Genomic DNA, 25,468 nt, shown 5'->3' with positions numbered 1-25,468 from the left:
CAGGCATATTCTTGCTCTTCTCGTGTTGCTCACAACTACCTGCCTGGATGAATTTAGGAAAGTTGCAGGATACAACGTTAAAACACACGATCAAATGAACAATCCGAAAATGTTATTAAGAAAACAGTTCCGGCCGGGCGTGGTGGCTCATGCCTGAAATCCCAGCACTTTGGGAGGCCGAGGCAGGTGGATCACGAGGTCAGGAGATCAAGACCATCCTGGCTAACACGGTGAAACCCTATCTCTACTAAAAATACAAAAAAATTAGCCAGGTGTGGTGGCATGCACCAGTAGTCCCAGCTACTCGGGAGGCTGAGGCAGGAGAATTGCTTGAACCTGGAAGGCAGAGATTGCAGTGAGCTGAGACCGCACCACTGCACTCCAGCCTGGGCAACAGAGTGAGACTCTGTCTCAAAAAGAAAGAAAGAAAGAAAACAGTTCCATTTACAATAGCATCAAAAAGAAAAAAAGTACTTAGGAATAATTTAACAAAAGAAGTGCGAAACTTTTACACTGAAAACTATAAAACATTGTTGAAAGAGATTAGAGAAGATCAAAATAAATGGAAAGACACTCCATGTTCATGGATTGGAAGACTTAGTATTGTTAAGATGAAATGTGCCCCAAATTGATCTACAGATTCAATCCAATGCTTATCAGAATTCCAGTGGCTTCCTTGCGTAAGTTGACAAGCTGCTTCTAAAATTCATATGGAATTACAAGGGACCCAGAACAGTCAAAACAATCTTTAAAAAGAACAGTTGGAGGGCTCATACATCCCAACTTCAAAACTTACTGCAAAACTACAGTAATCAAGACAGTGTGGTACAGACACAAGGGTAGGTGTATAAATAAATGGAATTAAATTGAGAGTCCAGAAATAAATCCTCATGTATATGGCTAGTTAATTTCAACAAGGGTCCCAAGAGAAATTGAGGAGAGAATAGTTTTTTAACAAATGATGCTGAGACAACTGGGTATCTACATGGGAAAAAATGAAGTTTTCCTTAAATCACATGCAAGAATCAACTCAAAATGGATTATAGAATGTGAGAGACAAAATTATAAAATTCTTAGAAGAAAACATTGTAGTAAGTCTTCCTAATGTTAAGACGATTTGCACAAGTGATACAAGAAATAGAAATAAATTGGAGTAAATCAAAATTAAAAACTTTTGTGCTAAAAATATACCATATAAAAAAGTGAAAAGACAAGCAACATAATGGGAGAAAATATTTGCATATCAGATACTTCAAAATATGAAAAGGACTCTTACAACTCAATGATAAAAATAACCAATTAAAAATGGGTTAACAGATTGTAATAGACATTTCTTCAAAGAAAATATGTGTTTTAGTATGCTTGGGTTGCTATAACATACTACCATAGACTGATTGGCTTAAATAACATTTATTTCTCACAGTCCTGGAGACTGGGAAATCTGAGATCAAGATGCCAGCAGATTCAATGCCTTGTGAGGGCCCACTTTATGGTTTGCAGATGGCTACCTTGTGGCTGTGTCCTCAGCAAAGACAGAAAGGGATCTGGTCTCGGCCAGGCGTGGTGGCTCACGCCTGTAATCCCAGCACTTTGGGAGGCCGAGGCGGGCGGATCAGGAGGTCAGGAGATCGCAACCATCCTGGCTAACATGGTGAAACCCCATCTCTACTAAAAAAATACAAAAAAATTAGCAGGGCATGGTGGCAGGTGCCTGTAGTCCCACCTAGTCGGGAGGCTGAGGCAGGAGAATGGCGTGAACCCAGGAGGCGGAGCTTGCAGTGAGCGGAGATTGAGCCACTGCACTCCAGCCTGGGTGACTGAGCGAGATTCTGTCTCAAAAAAAAGAAAGGGATCTGGTCTCTTCCCCTTCTTATAAGGGCATTATAATTTCATTATGAATGCCTACTCTTGTGACTTCATCTAAACCAATTTACCTCTCAAAGGCCCCACCTCCATATGCCATCACATTGGGGATTAGGGCTTCAGCATATGAGTTTGGAGAGGACACAAACATTCAGCTTATAGCAATATGCAACTGGCTAGCAAGCACAGGGAAAAATGCTCAAGCACTACTATTCATTAGGGAAATGCAAATCAAGACCACAATGAGATACCACTTCATACCCACTAGAATAGCTATATCAAAAAGCCAAACAATAACAAGTGTTGGTGAGGAAATGAAGAAATTGGAACACTCATACATTGCTGATGGGGATGTAAATTGATGCAACCTCATTGAAAAACAGCTTGGCAGTTTCTCCAAATGTTAAACATAGAATTTCCACATGACTTAGCAATTCCATTCCTAGGTATATACCCAAGAGAATTGGAAACAGGTGTTCAAACAAAAGCGTGAACATGAATGTTTAAAGTGGCATTACTCATAATAGCCAAAAAGTGGAAATGACCCAAATGTCCATCCACTGAGGAATGGATAAACAAACTTTGATATATGCATACAGTAGGGTATTATTTAGCCATAAAAATGGATAAAATACTGATACATGTAACATTGATGAACCTTGAAAATATGCTAAGTGAAAGGAGCCAATCACAAAAGACCACATATTGTATGATTTAATTTATATGAAATGTCCCAAACAGGTAAATCTATAAAGGTAGAAAGCAGATTAGTGGTTGTCAAGGCTGGGGGCTCAGGGGCAATAGGCATGGGGTTTCTTTTGTGGATGATGAAAATATTATAAAATTAGATTGTCATCATGGTTGTCCAACTCTGTGAATGTACTGGAAACCATTGAAGTATACATTTTAAATGGGTGTGCTAAATGGTATATGAATTATTTCTCAATAAGTGTGTTTTTTAAAAAAAGCTATTGATTATTTCCATCAGTCTCATTCCTCTTGACAAAAATCTGAGTTGATGGTGAGCATGTACTTCATTCCTGACTCCAAAGGGTACAATATTTACAATATTTGAATTTGGGAGTGACTTTACTATTACAACCTTCCCCTTGAAGACCTGGAAGACCCAGCAACATAAGGACAAACAGTAGTCTCAGCCTTGTACTAAGACTTCAGCAAAAATAAGAGAGATGGGAGGGACTACTATTGGGAAGGAGGGGCAATATTTCTAGGCAAATATTGTGGTAGAATGGATAAGAGCTTCGGCTCATTGGGCAAATAAACCAAGTTTTAAATCCCGATTCTACCAATTTACTATGTCACCTTAATAAGTTACTTGACTCCTCTCAACCTTAATACCTTCATCTACAGAAGGGGGCTAATAAAAGCCCCACCTCGAAGTGTTACTATGATGATTAAAAGATAATTCACATGAAGCACTTAAAATAATGTCTGCCATGTAGTAAGTATTTGATAAATGTTAGCTGCTAGATTTATTTTTATTGAGGTGAGATTGAAGTAGAACAATATAAGGAAAAGTAAAGCATCTTCAGCTTTGGAGTCAGACAGCTCTGTTAATGTGACCTTGGAAGTCACTTTATTTATTGAGCCTTAGCAAATAATGAGGATAGTAATCCTTCTCTTATGGAGGCAGTTCCAAGCCTGGACACTGGAACCCACACCACGTAGGTTTTCATACTGGCTCCACCACTTACACATTGTGTAACCTTGAGCATGTTTAACTTCCCTGTACCTGGATGTCCTTTTCTGTCAAATGGTGGAAACAAAAATACATCCTTGTGTTGTGAGGAATTATTGAGTTAATCCATGCAAAGTACTTAGGACAATAAGTACCCAATGAATGTTAACTTTTATTATAAAGCTAAAGTAGGAATCAAATGAGGTCTCTGGTAGAGCTGTTCATATGGTAGGTTCTCCATAGATGATGGTTCCTTTCCTTACCTACCCTGCTGTGTGCACCAGGTCAAGATTTTTTGGACCTGCAGATAAAATGTTTCAGCCTTAGGAGTTCCCCACTGTAAGTAAAATTTTCTGGCAAGCTCAATACTACCATCTGATGAGAACAATGTAGTCTGTTAGCTGCCTGCAAGATGACTGTCTATACTCCCAAGAAAACACCCCCTTCAGAGCAATAGAGAAGGAACTGTTTTGCATGTGGACCACTTAAGGTCCAATTTGAGGCTGGTTTGGGGAAAACATCCACTCCTCCTCAAACCTATCTTTAGACTTAAAGTCAACTTAAATGTCACTGAGTTTCCCACCCTGGGTTAAGCACTTTCACTTATCTTTGCTTACACTATTTTTCTATCTAAACATACATTTTTAAAGCAGAAATCCTCATTTAATCTTTAAAACAGATCTGTGATTTTGAAACACTATTTAATCAAAATTCAGAATTGTGGTAGCATTTTTGCTGTTTGTAAGTTAAACAAAATAGATTGTAAGTGTGCAATGCCATTCATTCATTCAACTAATGTGCCAATAATTTGTTTTGTGCTTCAGGGATTCAGAAGTGGACAAGATAGACAAAGTCCCCACTCTCGTGGGGCTTTTATCCTAATGAAAGAGATAGATAAGTATAAATATACAATTACATAATACTTTATATACAGAAATATACACACAATCACTTTTTACCCTGGTATGGCAATGTGAAACATTCTTCCTTGATTTCTTCAGCTATGTGCAATAGGCTAAACTCATGAATCTCTTTGCTACTGCAGTAACTAAAATATTTTTTGCATTAATTTTCACCAGAGAATAATGTTTCAGTGAACATGAGAGTGCAGATATCTCTTCGAGATACTGATTTCATTTCCTTTGGGTATTTACCCAGAAGAAGAATCTCTGCATCATATGGTCATCGTATTCTTAATATTTTGAGGAATATACACTATTTTCCAAAATGGGGTACTAATTTACATTCCCACCAACAATGTACCAGGGTTTCCTTTCCTCCATACCCTCATCAACATTCGTTATCCCTTGCCTTTTTGATAAAAGCCTGCTATTTATGACAAAATGGATGAACCCGGAGGGTATTATGCTAAGTGAAATAAACCAGACACAGAAAGAAAAATACTGCGTAATCTCATATGTGGAAGCTAAAAAAGTCAAACACACAGGGGGATGGAGGTGGAAGAAATGAGGATGTTGGTCAAAGCTACAAAGTTGCAGTTACATAAGATGTATAAATCTAGAGATCTCATGTACAGCATAAGTTCTATAGTTAATAATGCTGTATTGAATACTGGAAATTTTCTAAGAGTAGATTTCAGGTGCTCTTACTGCAAAAGAGGGTAATTATGTGAGGAAATGCATATTTAATTTGCATGACTGTAGCAATCATTTCACTATGTATATGGATGTCAAAACATCATTTGTACACCTTAAATATATACAATAAAAGATTTTCACCAAAGATATTTTCTCCATAGGATTTGTGATGAGATTTTTTAAAAATTGTCTAGCAAAAGGATGACAAACTATCACTGAAGAGGTAGGATTTGAAAGTAGTTTAGACAGAAAGGTTGAATTCCACTCTTGATAGAGAAAATCAATTCATGTCACATGGAAATCTTGTCCATTCTGGGCAACATTCAAACATGGCCAAAGACTAAGGGGTTCTGGCAAAAGCTCCTCTCCTCCTGAGCAGTGTAAACATTAACAGACCACATTCTGTTTGTAAACTGCTTAAGTTTCTTCAATATGACCCTTCATTCTGGAGTTGCTTACTGCCATTAACAGAGTAAAATAACATGGCTTTGAATTCCCATTTTCCTCCCAGCTACTTATTTTCTATCTGAAAAGGATAATTAATGGAACTCACCTCCCTGGGTGTTGAGTTGATTCTATTTTTTGCAAAGGAAAAAATCTGGGAAAAGGCCATGAGTAAAAAATCTTTCCAGCTTGAAAATGCATTAGATTAAATGTGAATAAGTCAAAGTGCTGAAAAAATAACAACTTGTTCCCTGATTTCTCCTCAGTTTTAAATTTGATAAAGATGAAAAAGCAGACCAAACTCAGCAGATACAATAAATGATAACTTATAATTGAGAGAAAACTCTTATTTGGGCTAAACTTAAACAGCTACTGTTTAGAAGTCTCATAAATGACTATATATTTAAGCACCTTTTACAAATATGGAACCTTTAGTTTTCTTTTAGAAAAGTGGGCAGTGGTAAGAGTGAGGAGAGGCAGATAGAAAAGAGTAATGAGATTGTGGATAAATTAGATAATACTATGCATTTAGAACATAATTTTGGACACTTTCTCACAGGCTGGTAGATATTTTGTTCTATCAAATAAGCCTGTCATAAAACTCAGACCGTTACTAAAACCTTTTATTAAAAAAAAATCCAGTTTTGACAAAAGATAACCCAAACCAAGTCTGTTATTGAAGCAATCTCTGAGTGAGAAAAACCATGTATCTTTGGGAGCTCGCTGGAATGGCACTCAAAACCCTTAGACCTGGACGCAGTTCTGCCCTTCTCACTCTGTGACCTCGTGTTCTTTTATCAGTTTTGTGAAGAGGATATTTTGGTGGCTATTAAACTGAAGAACAAACACCCTGCCTAGCTGCATAACACCATGCTCCAAATTTCGCCTCCAAATTGCACACTGGCCCAGCTCCCTCTAATTGACCTGGCTGCCCAGAGGATGAAGTCCTGATTCTTGCATATAAGGCCCTTCATGTTCTGTCTCCTGTGTGCTTCTCCAGCTATGACCCCTAACACCTTCTCACACTCATCCTTAGCTCTAGCTGGTTCTGCAAATGTGTCATGCAGTCTCATCCCTCTATACACTCAAAAAGGCTGGTCCCTCTACCTGAAAATCCACCACCCCACTCCCTGAGTTCCCTATTTAGCCAATTCCAGCATGTCCTTTGGTGTCAACTCAGATTTCACATCCTTCAGAAACATCCTGTTGATATACTAATAACAGTGTGTGGTATTCGGATATGATCATTGTTTACACTTTCTGTCTCTCCCTTTAGGCTGTGGGCTTCTTGAGGGCAGAAACTAATTTATACCACTAACACTTAGCACAGTGCCCCAAGCTCATAGTAAACACCTCAGAAATACATGGTAGTAACAATTCACGAAGGCTTTGCTGTGGGCTTCATATTTGTGGTGATATCTTACACTGGCTTATCCTCCTCAATACAATCATTAAATGTTGGACTTTCTTAAAACTTGGTCCTAGGCCCCTCTTCTCTTCTTGCTGTATGCTCTTGCCCAACTCTCTTTCTTAATCATACATACCCATGATTAGTTAATCTCCCATATAAAGCTGGCTCCCAAATTTATATCTCCAGTTCATATTTTTTCATAGCTCCAAAACTTTTTATCTGGTTGGCTCAATGACACCCCAAAACCCAAATATTAATGTATCCAAAATTAAACATTTGATTTTCCCCTCCCGAACCTGATTCCCTCTAGTGTTCTTTATATCTCAGTGATTAATACTCCTCTCCAACCAACTAGGAAAGCTAGAAGTCCTAGAGTAATCCCAGACATCCTCCTCTTTCTCACCCCTTCCATATAGAATTGATCACCAAGTCCTATCAATTCTGTCTCCTAAATATGTCTCAAATCTATTCACTTATTTTTCCACAACTATTATCCTCTGAACTACACCATTAGCCTAACTATTCTTCTTATGCCATTTCTTGCTTTCTGTAGACTGTTGTTCATGCTGTAGCCAGGGTGATCTTGCCAAAACCCAAATATGATTGTATCACCCCTTCTCCTGTCTAGGTCATTTTAATAGGTTTCAAAGCCCTTTCCATTGCCTGTGAGGCTCTGCATGCCCATCTATGCCTAATGATGTACCAACATCAGCTTCAACCTCATTATCTGGGCAAACCTGCTTTTCAGATTCATTTATAGCTTTGGCTTTGATATTTAAAGACTGAATAGCCAAATATCTTCTTCAGCATTGAATTACTTAGCTTTTGCTGCAGCAGCCAATGACCCTCAGTTTTCAGTGGTTTGCAACAACAAATATTTTCTTTTCATCTCACGTGAAGGCTAATGGCTAGCTACAACTTTGCTGGCCTTGGCTGGGTTCAGGTACCATCATGAATCTTCTGATTCAGGGACTGAAGATGAAAGATCTGCAACTCTCTTGGGCACATGTTTCTCCTTTTGGAAGTCAAAAGCTCAAGAGAGACAGAGCCAAACCATGAAAGGATATTTAAGTGGCTGCTCTGATGTAGGGTATATCATGCCCATTGTATTAGTTTTCTATTATAACATTACCACAAACTCAGTAGCTTAAAACAACACATATTTATTACTTCACAGTTTCTGTGGGTCAGATGTCTGAGCATAACTTAACTGTGTCCTCTACTTAACAGTTTCACAAAGCTGCAGTCAAGGTGTCAGCCAGGCTGCAATCTCATCTGAGGCTTGACTGTGGAAGAATCTGCTTCCAAGCTCACTCATATTGTTGGCAGATACATTTTCTTGTGGCTGTAGAGCTGAGGGCACTGCTTTCTGACTATCAGCTGAAGACTACTTTCAGATCCTAAAGGCCACCCTCACCTCCTAGTGGCTGCCTGCAGTTCCTAGATGCTGCTCAGAGTTCCTAGAAACCTTGCCACAGTTCCTTATAATGTGGCAACATGGCTGCTTACTTCATCAAGCTAGTAAGGAGAGTCTCTAAAGTGAATCTGATAGTAAGACTAGATCATATAGAATGTAATATAATCACAAATTAGACATTTTATCACCTTTGCCATATTCTATCATTTAGAAGCATGTCACAGGTCCATCACACTCAAGGGGAGAGGATTGTACCAGGGCATGAATACTAGGAGGTGAGGAACATGGAGGCCATCCTAGAGTCTGCACATCACATCTACTTACATTCTATTGACTAAAGTAAGTCACTGACTAGCCAGTCCTAAGGACAATTGGACACTAAGGTATACTCTACCTATAGGGTGGGGACGAAATGAATAATTTTTAACAAATAATACAATCTACCAAAACCATTATTTCTGACATTCTTAAACTTGTGCATGATCAATGATCAGGTGATCACCTAGGCTACTGCATAATAATGACAGTAATATGAATAATGGAAGTCATTTGGAGTTATTAATATTTTAATATTCACTTTAAAACATAGTTAAGCATTCTAGATAAAACTAGGGAGAAAATCTCTTATGTTCTATATATTTTAATTCTGTCAATCCGTTGAAAAATAAATGTGTATCTTTGAAAGAATAAAATACAATAATGCTGATTGTAAGAACTGTTAAATTTATCTCCATAAAACTTAACTTCCAAATAGTTAAATATGGAAGTAGATTGGTAGTTAATATAAATTATGAGAGCATACACTCACTAAATAACCTTAGGGAGAATATTATATCAATTTTGAGACAGTCTTTGAAAACTTTAAATAATAGAGGTTCAAGTATATTATAATTTTAAACTATAGACTTGGTTGAGGTGTTAGCATTCACAATAGTAACCAAAATAACCTTTATGTACATATTAAATTTTAGTTAATCATTTCATGATTCCTTTAGGAAAAAATCTTATTTGGGAATTTTTCACATCTTATGAGGATGACTTAAAACCAGTGTCAATCCAAGTTTTTCAAGGAAGAGAAATCTCCAAAATGGAGGTTAAGAGAATCTTTCCAAAGGAAGTAACAATTCAGTTAAAACCTGAAAGAGTTAGCTAGGCAAAAGTGAAGTGAAGAAGGAGAGGGAACAATCCGGGTAGAGGGAGTGTCATATGAGAGACCAAGAATGCTGAATACAAGTCAAAGGGGTTGAAGTGCTGAGGAGGTATATTCCTTTACTATGATGCCACAACTGAATGGCTTAAAACGACTCACATTTACTATCTCATAGTTTTTCATGTCAAGGCACAGCTTAGCTGGGTCCTCTGTAAGACTGCAATCAAGGTCTTGGTCAGGGCTGGGCTCTCATTTAGAGGCTTGACAGGGGAAGGATCCACTTCCAAGCTCACTCTAGTTCTGAGCAGTTCCTTTCCTTGTGGCTTTAAGACTTATGGCTGGCTGCTTTTTCCAAACAAGCAATGGAGAGAGAAAGACTCTAAAATCAGCTAGCAAGATGGAGTCATATATTGTAATCACAGGAGTGACATCCCAACACCTTTGCCATATTCTATTGTTTAGAATCAAGCCACACTTCCCACTTACACTCCAGGGGAGGGGATTATACAGGGGTGTGAACACCAGGAGGTGGGGATCATAAAGACCACCCGAAAAATTTTCCCCCACAGAGAGGCAAAGTGGTATAAGATATGTGGTAGAGGTTCACTTAATCTGCAGTTTAGCCAAATGATGCTTGACTAGGTGTAGGGGTTCAGTCAGGATGGTGGGAGAAATTGTGAAATTATAGGAAATAAACACAAACCCTCTTGGAAGTCCTGGGGGTTTGCATGGTTTCAGTAGTGTTTGGCTGAAGGCAGCTGAATTCTCTTAAAAGCTTAGGGCATAGATACATAGGAATGTAGAGGAGTTTGTCTAAATAACTTGTTTATTCATGTGGTCCTAAAACTAACCTTTGATCATTCAAGGGCAGGATGGCTCTCTCAGGGAGAAGGCTACCAGGTTAATTACCCTCTAATGGTGTTGACCCAAAGCCTTTGTCATTTAATGTGTGCTAAATAAATGCCAGTAGGGCCAGCAAGTCAGGGCTGCAGCTGCAACTCTTTACACCACCTTCCTTGGTGTCTATAAGTGGCCCAGACCCTCAGCCGGACTGACAGGCAAAATATCTGTGTCAGTATATGTTATTCATCCATCATTAAGTCAAGGTCTGCAGGACAAACCCCCACAGCTAGGTATCAAAATCAAGATTAAGCAAAAACTAAGCCCAAATCCAAAAATCCTCATTATATATTGAAATTCCAGTATACAGGCATAAATTTGAAAATATGTCAAAATATTAATCATAACAAATTTATTATTAAAATGTTAGTAGCCAATTTTTAAAAGTTTATTATTACAATCTGGGAACAAAATTCCCAAGTACTATCACACTGCCTACCACACTGTTGATCTTTCCTTCACAGCATTTTTACATCCACAACTCTATATTTACTTGTATGAATAGCTGATTAATATTTGAATCCTGTGCTAGACTGTAATCTCCAAGAGAGCAGGAGCCTGTGTCCAGTTTTGCTCATAGTAGTACTTTTGGTGGAATAGGATTTTTTGGCTCCCATATTCCCTTTGATCCTACCCATCCTCACTCAGGAGACTTTAGCATCATTAAATTGCATCAAAGTTATTCTATCAATGGTATTCAGGAAATGACAAGAGAAGGGTTTGGAACAAGAGAGTTAACTTTAAATTTGTTTAATAATTGTGAAAATTTGGAAATAACCTAAATGTCCAACAGTAAAAGAATTGGGTGTTTTTTTGTTTGTTTGTTTGTTTGTTTGAGGTGGGGTCTTACTCTGTGGCCCAGACTGGAGTACAGTGGCATAATCATAGCTCACTGCAGCTTCAAACTCCTGAGCTCAAGCGATCCTCCTGCCTCGGCTTCCCAATGTGTTAGGATTACAGGCATGAGGCACTGTGCCTGGCACTGGAATTGTTACATATACCATGGTACATTCAATCTATGCAGGGAGAATGGATGCTACTTCTTTCTTTATTTAGTGGTTACCTTGTCCAGGATAAAGAAAACAAGTGAGGCTGTTGCCCAAGCAGTACCACATGCATTTCCTAATAATAAGGTAGCAAAAAATTAATTCAAACATGTTTGTGTTCAAACTCTAATTCTACCAATCTTGGATGACCAAATGGAGGTCTACCTATCCTGAAAAAGATTTGTCTAAAGCAGTCGTTCTCAAAGTGTGGTCCTTGAAGCAACAATGGCAGCATCATCTGGGAATATGTTAGAAATACAAGTTTTTAAGTCCCAACTCAGACCTACTAAATCAGCAAATATGGGATTGGGGCCCAGCATTCTATTTTAACAAGCCCTCTAGCTGATTCTGATGTACACTCAAGTCGGTGACCCAAGACCCTTGGTTATTTTTGCCTCTGACCACAAGGTGGCAACCTTTGTCTAAAGTCCTATGAGTTGTCCAATGGTTACGTTAGGTGTAATCTTGTCTAGCCACTGAACTGTCCAGAGGCAGTAAGTAGTGATGTGATATGGGGATGTGAGGGAGAAGTGAGAGATGGGAGAGGAAGAAAAGAGATGAAAGGAAGAATGGGGACTGGAGGAGGCTTTATCTCTGCTTTGAACACAGCAAGTAAACTACAGTGAGGAGGTGGGACAATGTTAGGGGTGCTGGTTGTTTATCATCTAACAATTCAGCTCATTCTGGATATAAAACAATGTGAAGTAATGTTGGGGATTTTGTGTGCAGCCAATTTTATCTATGCTTTTTATCCTTGTAATCCCTAGACACCACCCAAAGGCAAGCACCTCCTCACACTATCACCTGTCCTCTTCCTACTCTCATAATATAATCGTGAATTCCTTCCCCAGTTATCTTCCATCACAGAATCCCCTCTTTTTAAACCTTTCCACAGTTCTCCCGGGTGCCCTGTTGCACAGTAAAATAAGCTCAGCCTATGAAAATATACAGAAATGTTGTCCCTCTTATTTGAACATTTCCTGCACATCTGTAATTGAGACCTGGCACTCCACTGAAGATTCTACTTCCCATACAGCCCTCTCCAATTAAAATTGTTAATTTTTTCATTCCCCATAAATTATAGGGTTTTACCAAGAGGATAGACGGGAGGAAAATACAAAGACAGAAGTCTTAAAGGAGGGTAAACTTTTCTCAGCTCTGGTAATGGTATCCATGCAGACATGTCACCCAACACCTTAACTTCTCAGTTCTGTTGAATGCCTCAATTCTACTTCGCTTCAACCACTGTCACCCAGGACACATAGTGGATGTTTTCAACATTTAGAGGAAATCCACACTGTAAATCATTTTTGAATCACTTATATTTTTCTTCTTTCCTATTTTCTACAAAATAGGATGAATTTTCTTCTTCTGGTTTACAGGTTATAACTGCCATCTTGGTTCTTATTTTAGTTGCCCTTAACTAACAAATACCCATGTTAATTTAACCATATTAGTTTCTTAAATTTATCAGCATCTACATTTTTCTCTTAACATTACAAGTACTTGAAAATGTTCTCATGTTTTTTGAGTTCCACCACACCTTCCCCATCACTTTGATAATGTTTAAAAATATCTGTTCTGAGTTACTATGGATATACACTTTTTCTTCTTTTCTGCTCAGTATTTAATTATCAAGTCAGCAATAAACTATACTACCAGTGTATACTTGCCCTTACTCCCCATGTCTTTGCAGCATCTCCTGTATTTTTTTCCTTTCTAATTTGAAGACCTCCTCCAAAATTGTCTTCAATGAGGGTCTTTGTGTGACAAACCTTCTGAGATAGTGCATGCCACAGAATATATTTATTACTATGCTACATTTAAGTTAAAAAATGGGCTGGGCACAGGGGCTCATGCCTGTAATTCCAGCACTTTGGGAGGCCGAGGTGGGTGGATCACTTGAGGTCAGGGGTTCAATACCAGCTTGGCCAACATGGTGAAACCCTGTCTCTACTAAAAATACAAAAACTGGCCCGGCACGGTGGCTCACTCCTGTAATCCCAGCACTTTGGGAGGCTGAGGCAGGCGGATCATGAGGTCAGGAGATGGAGACCATCCTGGCTAACACGGTGAAACCCTATTTCTACTAAAAATACAAAAAATTAGCTGGGCGTGGTGGCACGCACCGTAGTCCCAGCTACTCGAGAGGCTGAGGCAGGAGAATTGCTTGAACCTGGGAGGTGGAGGTGGCAATGAGTCGAGATCACGCCACTGTACTCTAGCCTGTGCAACAGAGCGAGACTCCGTCTCAAAAAATTTATAAAAATAAATAAATTAATTAATTTAAAAATGGCTGAATATAAAATTATAGGTTCAAAGTCATTTTAAACATTATAGGTCCAGTCCTTTAAAATATTGTCTTCTTGTATTCAATGTTGCTAAAAGTCTGTTGTCAATTTAATTCCTTTCTTTGTAGAGGACTTGATTTTTCTCTCTGGAAACTTTGAGAAGTTTATGTTTAAGTTCTGTGATTGTGTGTGTGCGTGTATGTGTGCATGCACTTTACCTTCTCTGTATTAGTCTATGTCAGCCTCATTGTGTTTGAAGAGTGAGGAAAGGAGAGCTCCAGGTAGCTCAGAACATGTTAATAATTCCCATTTGCTGCCACTCTATAAGCAACTGATATGATCAAGGCTTCATCTTAAAACTTGTTTGAAAGAAGCAGTGCTGGGGGGTATCAGTGTCCCAGGTTGTAACTCATCAACTTTGGGGATTTGAAAAGGGTGGAGGAGTGAATGAACCATGGAGCAGGGGAGTCCCTATCTGTTTTCAACAGCCTCCCACTCAACCAAGCAGGGCTTTTTTGCTGCCCTGATATACTCTGATACACCCTCCATACACTGGTAACTATGGTTGGAGATATTTCTGCCGATTTCTGTAGTGAAGGGTAGATAATGTAGGTAGGCAATTGGAGGAGAGACAAGAACAAAACTTTTAAAGCTTTCCTTAAATTTATCCTCTCACTGCTGCTCCCAACTACCCTCTATTTCAGGCTGCAAAAGAAAACCACCCAGCTACGCAGATTGAAGCCACTACAAAGAGATGGCTTGTTTTCTCAGCTGGACGCTCAACATCACTCAGCCATCATTTTACTTGTCAGTTCCCTCTCCCATTCTTTCAGTGCCTATTAAAATCTCCACTTGTATTCCTTAAACCTCTCCAATTCCTCTTACTTTCAGCAATTGGCTGTTTATTTTGCACAACTTCAGAGGCACCCTCTCATATGTGAATAACAGTTCTAAAATAAAACATAGAATAGTGAGAATTACAAATCTAGTGTTATGCTAGACTGTAGCCCTGCAAGGGCTTTGAGTCTTACTTCAAAGGAAAATGAAGACAACAAAATGACAAAAAAGAAAATTATAGGCTAATCTCTATGTCCAGTGAAAATATTTCTTAGGAAATAAGTGGAAATCAAGACATTCTCAGACAAAGGCAAACTAAAAGAATCTGTCACCAATATACCTTTGCTATGGCTAAAGTAAGTTCTTGAAGCATGAAAAAAATGATAAAAGAACGAATTTGGGAACATCAGAAAAGAAGAAAGAACAATGGAAGAGTTAAAATATGGGTAAATGCAATAGACTTTCCTTCTCCACTTAAGTTTTCTAAATTACATTTGATAGTTTAAATAAAAATTATAACATTGTCTGATTTTGTTCTTAATGTATACAGAGGAAATATTTGAGAAAATTGTATTATAAATGGGGGAAGAATAGAAATTTAAGAGGATATGAGATTTCTATACCTCACTCAAACCGTTAAAATGTCTGTAGACATTGATAAGTTATTTATGTATAATGTAATGCCTACAACCACTAAAAATTTTATATGAAAAGATACACTCAAGAACACCACAGATGAATCAAAACCGATTTTTTAAAAATATTGAAGTGATCCAAAGGAAAAATAAAACAGAGAAATGAAAAGCCAAGGGAACAAACAGAACACACACACACAAACACACACACACACACACAAAATGGAAGACTTAAATCCAGACATATATAGTTACATTAAAATGTAAATGGTCTAGGGACTTTGATCCAGACAAGAGGACATAAACTCATCTCTTTCTGCTTCTCTTTGCTAAATATAACTATGACATAACACAAGAAGCAACCATAGGAGGACTCTGAATGGTGGAAAGAGGAAGATGGACTGGCTAGGGCCCCCAGTACTGGAAGAACAACATAGCAGTTGTGTGTCTTACCACCCCTCACCCAGCAACAGAAGGCATTTAGGCCTGGAATCTCCTGACCCTGACATATCAGATAAAGGTTACTCAGGTAGGCTCATGCCTTCTCCAGATCAGTTGGGAGTCCTGCTAATTACTCCAGTTGGGCCCAGTGGCACTGGTGATCAAGTAGGAGCTCCAGTAATGATAAGTGACCAGAGAAAGTGCATTTCATTCTTATGGGCCAGAGAGTTTCTTTTCTCACCTAGAGACACCCAATGGCCCCAGTGGTACAAGCAGGGTGACCCCACCACAACAAGCGGTCCTGCCTGGAAAACATTTTTCTGTACTCTATGGATTGGAAACTCTATTCGCCCACCTAAAGACACTGGAAGGCCTAGCGGCACTGAAAGGGGGTGATTCCCCCCACAAAAAGTGACCAAATACAGGAATACAAGGCAGTTGTTTCCCTTCTTATATAAAATGTCCAGGAAAAGACAATGAAAGTAGGTTTCCTGGGATTGAGGATTCATGGAACTGGGGGTAGGGGAAAATGTTCTAAAACTGAATTTGATGGTTTCATAACTATACATTTACTAGAAATTATTTAAATAGGTGAATTTCATGGAATGTAAATTATACCTCAATCAAACTTTTTTAAAATGACTCACAGCTAACTAGGAATAGAAGGAACCTCCTTAATCTAATAAAGTATATCTACAACTAACATCATACTTAATATGCAAGATTGAATACTTTTTCTTTAAGACTATGGAAAAGACAAGCATCTCTATTCTCACCACTCCTATTTAATATCATACTGGAAATCTTACCTGGCGCAATAACACTAGAAAAAGAAAAGGCATACAGAATATAAAAGAAGGAATAAAACTATATTTATACACAACAAAATTGTCTCTATGGGAAATTCCATGGAATCTACAAAAGAACTATTAAAACTAATAAATGAGTTTATCAAGGTCTCTGAATAAAAGGTCAATATACAAAAATTAATTGCATTTCTGTATACCAGCAATGAACAATTAGAAATCGAAAGTTTTTTTAAAAAGTACAATTTTCAATTATACCAGAAAAAATGAAATAGGTAGAAAACTAACAAAAGTGTTCAAGATATGTATACTAAAAGCTATGAGACATATATGAAAGGTATGACAAACTAAATAAATGGAGATATGAACCATGTTCATATGTTGGAAGACTCAATATTGTTAAGATATTAATTATCTCAAAATCGATCTATAAATTCAATGCAAACTCAATTAAAATCCCAGCAGGATTTTTTTTCTAGATATTAACCAGGTGATTCTTAAATTCATATTGAAAGGCAAAGGAACTAGGATATCCAAAATAATTTTCAAAAAGAATAAAGTTGGAGGACTCATAGTATCTTATTTCAAGACTTACTATTAACTATATCAACACAGTGTGGTATTTGGAGGAATTACTCTATTGGATGTTAAGGCTTATTATCCTGCTATAAAAAATAAAGGTAATTATTGTATTGGCAGAAGGATAGACACATAGATCAAGTGAAAAAATAGAGGCCAAGAAGTAGTTCAACACAAATAGAGTCAACTGATTTTTGACAAAAATTCAAAGGAAACAAGAGAAAAGGTAGTCTTTCAATAAATGGTGCTGGAATATTTGGACATCCATATATTTTTAAAATGAACCCGAATTATTTTTACACAAAAATAAACTCAAAATGGTTCCTAAGGCTAAATTTAAAATGTAGAATTTATAATATTTTGAGAAGAAAAAACAGAATATCTTTGTGACCTTAGGTTAGGCCAAGAGTTCTTATATACCACACCGAAAGCACATGTTATAAAAGAAAAAATTTGATAAATTGGGCCTTACCAAAATTTAAAACTTCTTCCCTGTGAAAGACAATATTAAGAGAATGAAAAGACAGTATATATAAAATATTTGCAAAACTCATATTTGATAAAGGACTTGTATCCAAACATATAAAGAACTCTTAAAACTCGTCAATAAGAAACAAATGACTCAATTTAAAAATGGACAAAAGATCTTAACAGACAAGTCATCATAGAAGATATACAGATGACAAGTAAGCATAAGAAAAGATGCTCAACATCATATGTCATCAGGGAATTTCAAATTAAAACAACAATGAGATTATTTATACAAAAACTCAAAATTGTTCACTGCACACCTTTTAGAATGGCTAAAATCCAGAACACTGACAGCACCAAATGCTAGCAAGGATGTGGAACAATAGGAATTCTCATTCGTTGCTGCTGGGAATGCAAAATGATACAGCTACTTTGGAAGACAGTTTGGTAGTTTCTTACAATGATAAAAATAGTCTTGCCATATGATCCAGCCATCATGTTCCTAGGTACTAGCCAACTGACTTGAAAATTTATGTCCACACAAAAACCTCAATGCAAATGTTTATAGCAGCTTTATTCCTACTTACAAAAAACTGGAAGCAACCAAGATGTCCTTCAAGGCGAATGGATAAACAAACTGTAGTGCATTTATACTATGGAACATTATTTAGCAATTAAAAGGAATGAGATATCATGCAATAACATGGATGAATCTTAAATGCATATGCTAAGTTTAAAAAGCCAGTCAGATAAAACTATATACTACACAGCATTTATATGACATTGTGGAAAAGGGAAAACTGTAGAGACTGAAAACAGATGGGTGGTTTCCAGGGATTTGGAGAGGAGAAAAGGTTAAGTGAATCACAGGGGATTTATGTACCATATGAATATATTATATATGGTACTGTACTGATGGATACATGACACTACCCATTTGACAAAATTCATAGAACTTTACAACATAAAGAGTAAACTTAATGTATACAAATTTTAAAACTCAACTAGGAAGTTGGGGATCTTAGGTTGGAATGTAGACTGTAACAAAATAATATAACTGTATTACAAATATATGGCACAATTTAACCGAAGCGTTGGGGAAAAGGAAGTACTGACCTCAGTAACTTTGAATATGGCCGAAAAGTACAAAACTGAAGACCATGGGAACCATACATAAGCACTTTACCACAAGTTGTTTTTTTCACAGGGGCACAGGTTAACAATTGTGAAACCACTGTGCATGTATACCAGGATTGAACAAATAAGTGGTTGGTGGCAAACAGGTTTCTCACTGTTAGAGTGAGATATTACAGATAAGCAAGAGAGAAAGGCTAGAATGAACCATGTAATATTGCTATTACTGTTGGAGACATCAGTATGAATTCATGTTTAGCTTAGCATAGAAACCGATATAGAAAAATTGTGTGTATCCATGGTTAGTATACATACATGTATTTCCTAGCTCTGTGAGAGGGCCTAGAAACGATGACACTGTAGTAGCAACAGGCACACCTAGAACCCAGATATTGGTTTTTAATATCATTTTCCAATAAAAGGAACCAAGGCTCCTTGGAGAAATGGCTGATTCTAGGACTGGGACAGGAAAGACATAAGACAAGCCTGGAGCATCTTGTAGTTCCAGAAAATAAGGAAGTACTCAAAAAAGTCACAGTGATGGGGGCACGTTAAAGGGACATACATACCAACTGAAAGAGTTTTAAATGACCAAAGCTGGAACGATTTGAGCAACAAAATAAAGTAATATTGGTCTATAAGCCAAAGTATAAAATAAATATCCATAAGTCTATAGTGATATAAATTACCAAATAAACAAATGGGGGAAGACATCTTTTATGCATAAGAATTCAAAATAATTTCTGCAGATACTCCACCCCTAAGGAAATGGAACATCACTCTCCACTTAAGTATGGGCTGTGCATAGAGACTTCTTTCCAAGGAGTATGATATAAAAAGGAGGAAAAAAGAATAAAGGTTTATAGTAGAGAAACCTGACAAACACTAACTTTAGCCAAGTAATCAAGGTTAACATCAACTGTGAAAGATCATGTTGACAGTATGTACTCTTGATATGATATTATGAGAATGGCACTTTACCTTTGTGGTCTTCTGTAGAAACCAGTAACTCTAGTGTAGTCATTAGAAAAATATTGGACAAATCGGCTGGGCGCGGTGGCTCATGCCTGTAATCCCAGCACTTTGGGAGGCCGAGACAGGCAGATCACAAGGTCAGGAGATCGAGACCATCCTGGCTAACACGGTGAAACCCTGTCTCTACTAAAAATACAAAAAATTAGCCGGGCGTGGTGGTGGGCGCCTGTAGTCCCAGCTACTTGGGAGGCTGAGGCAGGAGAATGGTGCAAACCTGGGAGGCGGAGCTTGCAGTGAGCAGAGGTTGCGCCACTGCGCTCCAGCCTGGGTGACAGAGCGAGGCTCCATCTCAAAAAAAAAAAGATAACGCTACACAACTATTAGAATGGCTAAACATTTTTTTAAAAAGCTGACAATACCAAGTGCTGACAAGGATGCAGAGCAACTGGAATTCTTATAAATTGTTAGTGGGGATGAAAAATGGTACAGTAACTTTGAAAAACAATTTGGCAATTTCTTTTTTTTATTATTATACTTTAAGTTTTGGGATACACGTGCAGAAAGTGCAGGTTTGTTACATAGGTATACATGTGCCATGGTGGTTTGCTGCACCCATCAACCCATCATCTACATTAGGTATTTCTCCTAATGCTATTTCTCCCCTACCCCCCCATCCCCCGACAGGCCCTGGTGTGTGATGTTCCCCTCCCTGTGTCCATGTGTTCTCATTTTTCAACTCCCAGTTATGAGTGAGAACATGTGGTGTTTGGTTTTCTGTTCCTGTGTTAGTTTGCCTAGAATGATGGTTTCCAGCTTCATCCATGTCCCTGCAAAGGACATGAATTCATCCGTTTTTATGACTATATAGTATTCCATGGTGTATATGTGCCACATTTTCTTTATCCAGTCTAGATCCAAAATTTGTTCTCTTAACCTCCACCTCTTTTGCCTGCACACTGTTGAGAGCTCTTTCCTGTTTATTCTTATACTGCTGGTGTTCCCTGGAGTTTATCTTCAACCTCCTCTGCTTTTCTCACTCTACAAGTTCTCCTTAGATAATCTCCTCTACTCTCATTATGTAAAAGACCGTCTACATGCCAATGACTCCCAAATCCATACCTACCACCCTGACCTCTCTGTCAAGTTCAAGACTGTCATCATGGGCATGTGACCTGTGCAGTCTCACAGGGCCCCATGCCTAGAAGGACCTTGCACATGGTTTAATGTGCTGCTGTAGCCACCTTGAAATTTCTTTATAATTTTTGAAAAAGTGGCCAAAATGCCACCTGTACCCCAATAACTTATGGAAAAATAAAATAAATGTAAATATAAAAAATAAAAATAAATCTTTAATCCATCTTGAGTTAATTTTTGTATATGGTGAAAGGTAGGGGTTCCAGTTTCATTCTTCTGCATATGGCTAGCCAGTTTCAAATAAAATTTTTTATTTACATGGCAGGGTGACATACTACTAATTTAATGTCCAAATACTTTGCTCTTTATTTTTTCAGTGAAATGGATTAATAAACAAAGGCACCAGGAGGTTTGGGGCAGGTCCTAGGTTGTAGCATATTTAACAAGCTCTTGGGTGATCGTGATACACAGTGAAGTTTCTTATCAGCTCATCATGGGGATGAGGCTGAGTTGCCAAGATAGAGCAGCGGGGAGTTGGTAAGTTGTACAGCTTCCCTCAGGGGAAGAAACAAACTAGAACCACCAGTTTTCTAGTTCTGCTTCTGTTCATAGAGAACACATTGGTGGTGACAGGCCTAGGATAGTGGTAGCTCTGTGAAGACTTGGTTATTAGGCAAGCCTGAAGTGCCCCAGTGAAAGTCTCCATTGCAGAACTCAGCAAAGAGGGAGTTTAGCAGGGAATCGCAAAGTTCACCTTTGAATGAATGGACCACACCAGCCTAGAAGAGGAGCAATGAGATTTTTGTCGCCACAGCCTGGTAACCAGGGCCCTTCCTCTTTTCTTCCCAGACTGCCTAAACCCCAAGATTTGGATATAATCAAAGGAAAATGAAAGAATCCCACAAAGAAATTGATATTGGACTTCTAGCCAACTCTGCTGAGTGAGAGCTCATATAGGATTTATTTGTTTTCTAATTGAATCCACATAGATTCTATTGCACTTTAAAAATGAATATACATGGCAGTTTATTTCTAATAATTGATAAATCTAATATATGGAGTTAAAAGCCAACATTGTTCTAGCTTTTAAATGCACTGATTCTGAAGCTACACTAAGTCCTGCAATAAAACTTCAGGTTCCACACCTCAAAATTGCCCCGAAATGTAACTTTCAAAAATATGTATATACTAACAAAGCTTATGTTTTATAAACTTATGCCAACACTAGCATTTACCTAAAACAAAGCAAAGCCATAGTTCACAATAAAATACTATTTTCTCTATTTCATGAATCAGAGAATCGATTTTATTTTAATTAAGCCCTTAAAATATAGATTAATTTTTAATTAAATTTTTATTTGAGATATAGATTCATATGGAATTGCAATAAATAATACAGAGCATGGAACCTTCATTCAGTTTCCCCCAGTGGGAAATAGTACAGTATCACAGCCATGATATTGACATTGATACAATCCACTGATATTCAGATTTCTCTGGTATTACTTATACTCCTTTCTATGTATGTGTATGTATGTGTGTGTATTTAGCACTATACAATTTAATACATATGTAAGTTTGTTTATCCTCCACAATAGTCAAGATATAGAGCAGTTCCATCCCAGAGGATCTCTCATTTTGCCCTTTTATAACCACATACATTTCCCTCTCCTGAACCAAAACTCTAAATCCTGACAACTACTAAATTGTTCTCAGGTTCAATGATTTTGTCATTTCAATAATTTCATATAAATGGAATCATACAGTACATAACCTTTTGAAATTGGTTTCTTTCACTCAGCATAATTACTTGGGTGTGTTTTTTCCCATTAATGTATTTTTGAGTTTGCATTTGGTTCTTTTTTATATAATTTCTATTTCTTTGCTGAAATTTTCATTTGTTAATTTATTTCTACCATGTTCATAATTGCCCATTGAGGCATTTTTATGCTGACTGCTTTAAAACTTTTGTCAGATAATTCCAACATATGATTCATCTCCATATTGGCATCATTTGGTTATCTTTTCTCGTTCAACTTATTTTCCTGGTTCTTGGTATGACAGGTGATTTTAAAATATGTTCTACAAAATATCCACATTTTTGTTATTGAGTTAGGAAAGTCTGAGAGTCCTATGTCAATCTTCTATTTTAGGACGTCTCCTTGTTTAGGTTTAGCATGCAAGTCCTGGCCTACTCTTGTGTGCTGTGGTTCCAATGACAGTTTAATTTTCAGAGCTTTTACTGTGCTTTCATCTGCTTGGTTTACGTGGTGCCTTTGAGGCTTTCCCTGGTCTATGCTGATTCAGCCTGTGGAGGCAGAAGGTGCTTCCCCAGGCTAGGTTATTATGATGCCTCTAGGTGGGAAAAGGGAGTCTCCAGGAAGAAGGGTTCCTGCAATTGGCCATATGTTGTGCAGGATCCACTCCCCCTACCCCAAGGGCAACCTGGCCTGTCTGTGTGGGGGAGGGTCTTCTCAGGCCCAAGGACACAAAGAAGCTTCCAGGCTGGGTCACTTGTTCTGAAGGGATTCCTCTTACAGGTGACCTCCTAACCACCAAGTACTCCAGGCCCACAGGAACAAAAAGGTTTATTATCAGAATTTATAGTTGTATCTAGTGGGGAGGAGCAACAAGAAAGGAGTCTATGTATGTCATCTTACCTGAACTAGAAGACCTCTCTGTTCTCTTTTCTGCTGGTTAAGATGTCTTAGTATTGAACTAATTTCTTTCCCCTTCTAAATTGTATAGGGCATTTAAAAATATATTGTTTTTGTTTTACATTTAAGAAACTTATCATCTCTAATTTCTATAGCCAACTGGATCATTCCCCAATAACTTAACTGGAACAGTCACTGGTGTTTTATGCAATGTCATTACTTTAAAAAACCTGTTTCTTAAAGTACGACATAACTAGAGAAAAAATGAACAAATCTTAGACTTACACACCAGTGAATTACCACAAAATGAACATACTGATAGAGTATTCTATTTGATTTAAAAAATAATCTGGAGATCTGTTTCATAACAATTTGAATCTAATTAACACTATTTAACTGTATACTTTAAAATGATTAAAATGGTAAATTTTGTGTGATGTTGTATTTTTTTTACCACAATAAATAAAAAAAATAGAATATCAGGAGACAAAGAAGCTAAATTCTGGAAGACACCAATAATGCCTCCAGACTCTCAGGCTAGTAGAGGTCACTGGGGCAAATTTTCAGCATATAGGGCCCTATGTCTTCGCTATTTTTTCTCTCCCAGAGTCAGGAAAACAGTTCTTGATGTTTTTTCATCTATGAAGAAATAATAAAGAAACGTGGAATCCCTTGTACCTTAAGCATTGTGGAGCCAAAGCATAGCTGCTCTAGTTGAAGTTAAGATAGCATCCGCAGCCCTGCCCTTTTCACTGGACTTTTCACTGCACAGTCTTCCTGTCATCAGGGCCCTTGTGCAAATTAAGTAAAATAAAATAGGCAAAAGGCCTGCTACATGGCAGATGTTTTTTAAAAGTTTATTGAATATAGAGATAAAATGAGAGAGTAATACAGATTGACTCATATTATAAACACACACTGCTGACAAGAGATGTGCTCTTTTTTTTTCTGCCAGGGAAGAACAGACAAGAAGTGGGACTTACTTTGTGTGCCAAGCACCATGAAAAATGATTTATAAATGAGATCTCATTTAACCTCCTACACTTAATGCTAAGAAAGGTATCTATTAATTTTCCACTTGACAGATGAGAAAACTGAAGCTAAGAAAGGTTAGGCAACTTGCCCACTGACACACAGTAAAAAAAAAAAAAAAGTGCTAAAACTAGGATTTGAATATTAACCCTCTAGCCCAGATATAAAGTCAAGCCTGTCCAAAGAAAAGAATAAAGCTCAAACCCTTCTTCTTGGAGTGCAATAATCCAATTCAGGCAAATCTTTGTGGCCTTTTCTCTCCTCACTTCCCTGCCTTGTATGTTTTGCTCTAGTAATTGAATACTCCCTTCTTCACCCCTCCCCCAAGCCAACCATTGCATCTTTACACCCTGCTGCTTCTCACTTCTGTGCGTTGTTCCTACTGCCCTCACCTTGACATCCATCTTTTCCTCCCTCTCCCTTTTACATGACCAGCCACCTTTTCTTGGTAATCTTCCTAAATCCCCACTGCTTCTGTCTCCATAACCTGCCCCCTCCATACATTCCCACTATACCCTGTGCTTATTTATACTGAATTGCCATTGTATATTTTCTTTTCTGTGAGATCCTTGAAGGCAAGAACCATTTCTTATTCTTTACTCATCTGTCTATTTTGTCTAACATAATATCTGTCACATAATCATTTTCCAGTAAATGTTTATTGAATGAAAAAAATGAATGACTTCAGATAGTGTTTCTTCCTCTTCAGCCATTCATCTATCCCATTCTGAATTTTTGGAGCCATATTCTTATGTCAACTTATTATCATTTATTTCATATATTTCTTTAACTCAAGTCACTTTTCAATATTTTAAATCAATTTAGCATTGTTTAAGCAATGTTTGTGAAATCATAGGCTATATGTATTATAGATAGATGTATATTTCTAATATACATCAAGATGAATACATAACTTTGACATTTAAAATGCTCACGTTTATCTCCTAA

At 37.6% G+C, this 25,468-nt stretch overlaps 1 protein-coding gene across 3 annotated transcripts in view; it reads left to right on the top strand.

Moving 5' to 3' along the window:
- Window positions 1-25,039, top strand: part of SHROOM4 (shroom family member 4) — a 248,616-nt gene extending 223,577 nt beyond the window's left edge. The window contains exon 10 of one of the 3 annotated variants that reach the window (XR_004668918.3): window positions 21,681-25,039. The gene's annotated coding sequence lies outside the window, so the exon portion shown is untranslated. Of the gene's footprint in view, window positions 1-3; window positions 9,046-14,523; window positions 15,181-21,680 lie in introns of those variants that run through there. The other 2 variants (XR_004668917.3, XR_612672.5) reach the window with 2 other exon arrangements.
- Window positions 25,040-25,468: the final 429 nt, after the last annotated feature.

Source organism: Pan paniscus, chromosome X, assembly GCF_029289425.2.
Source record: "Pan paniscus chromosome X, NHGRI_mPanPan1-v2.0_pri, whole genome shotgun sequence".
NCBI lineage: Eukaryota > Metazoa > Chordata > Mammalia > Primates > Hominidae > Pan > Pan paniscus.
The sequence above is the reverse complement of the archived record's forward strand: the minus strand, read 5'-3'. Positions and strand labels throughout refer to the sequence as shown.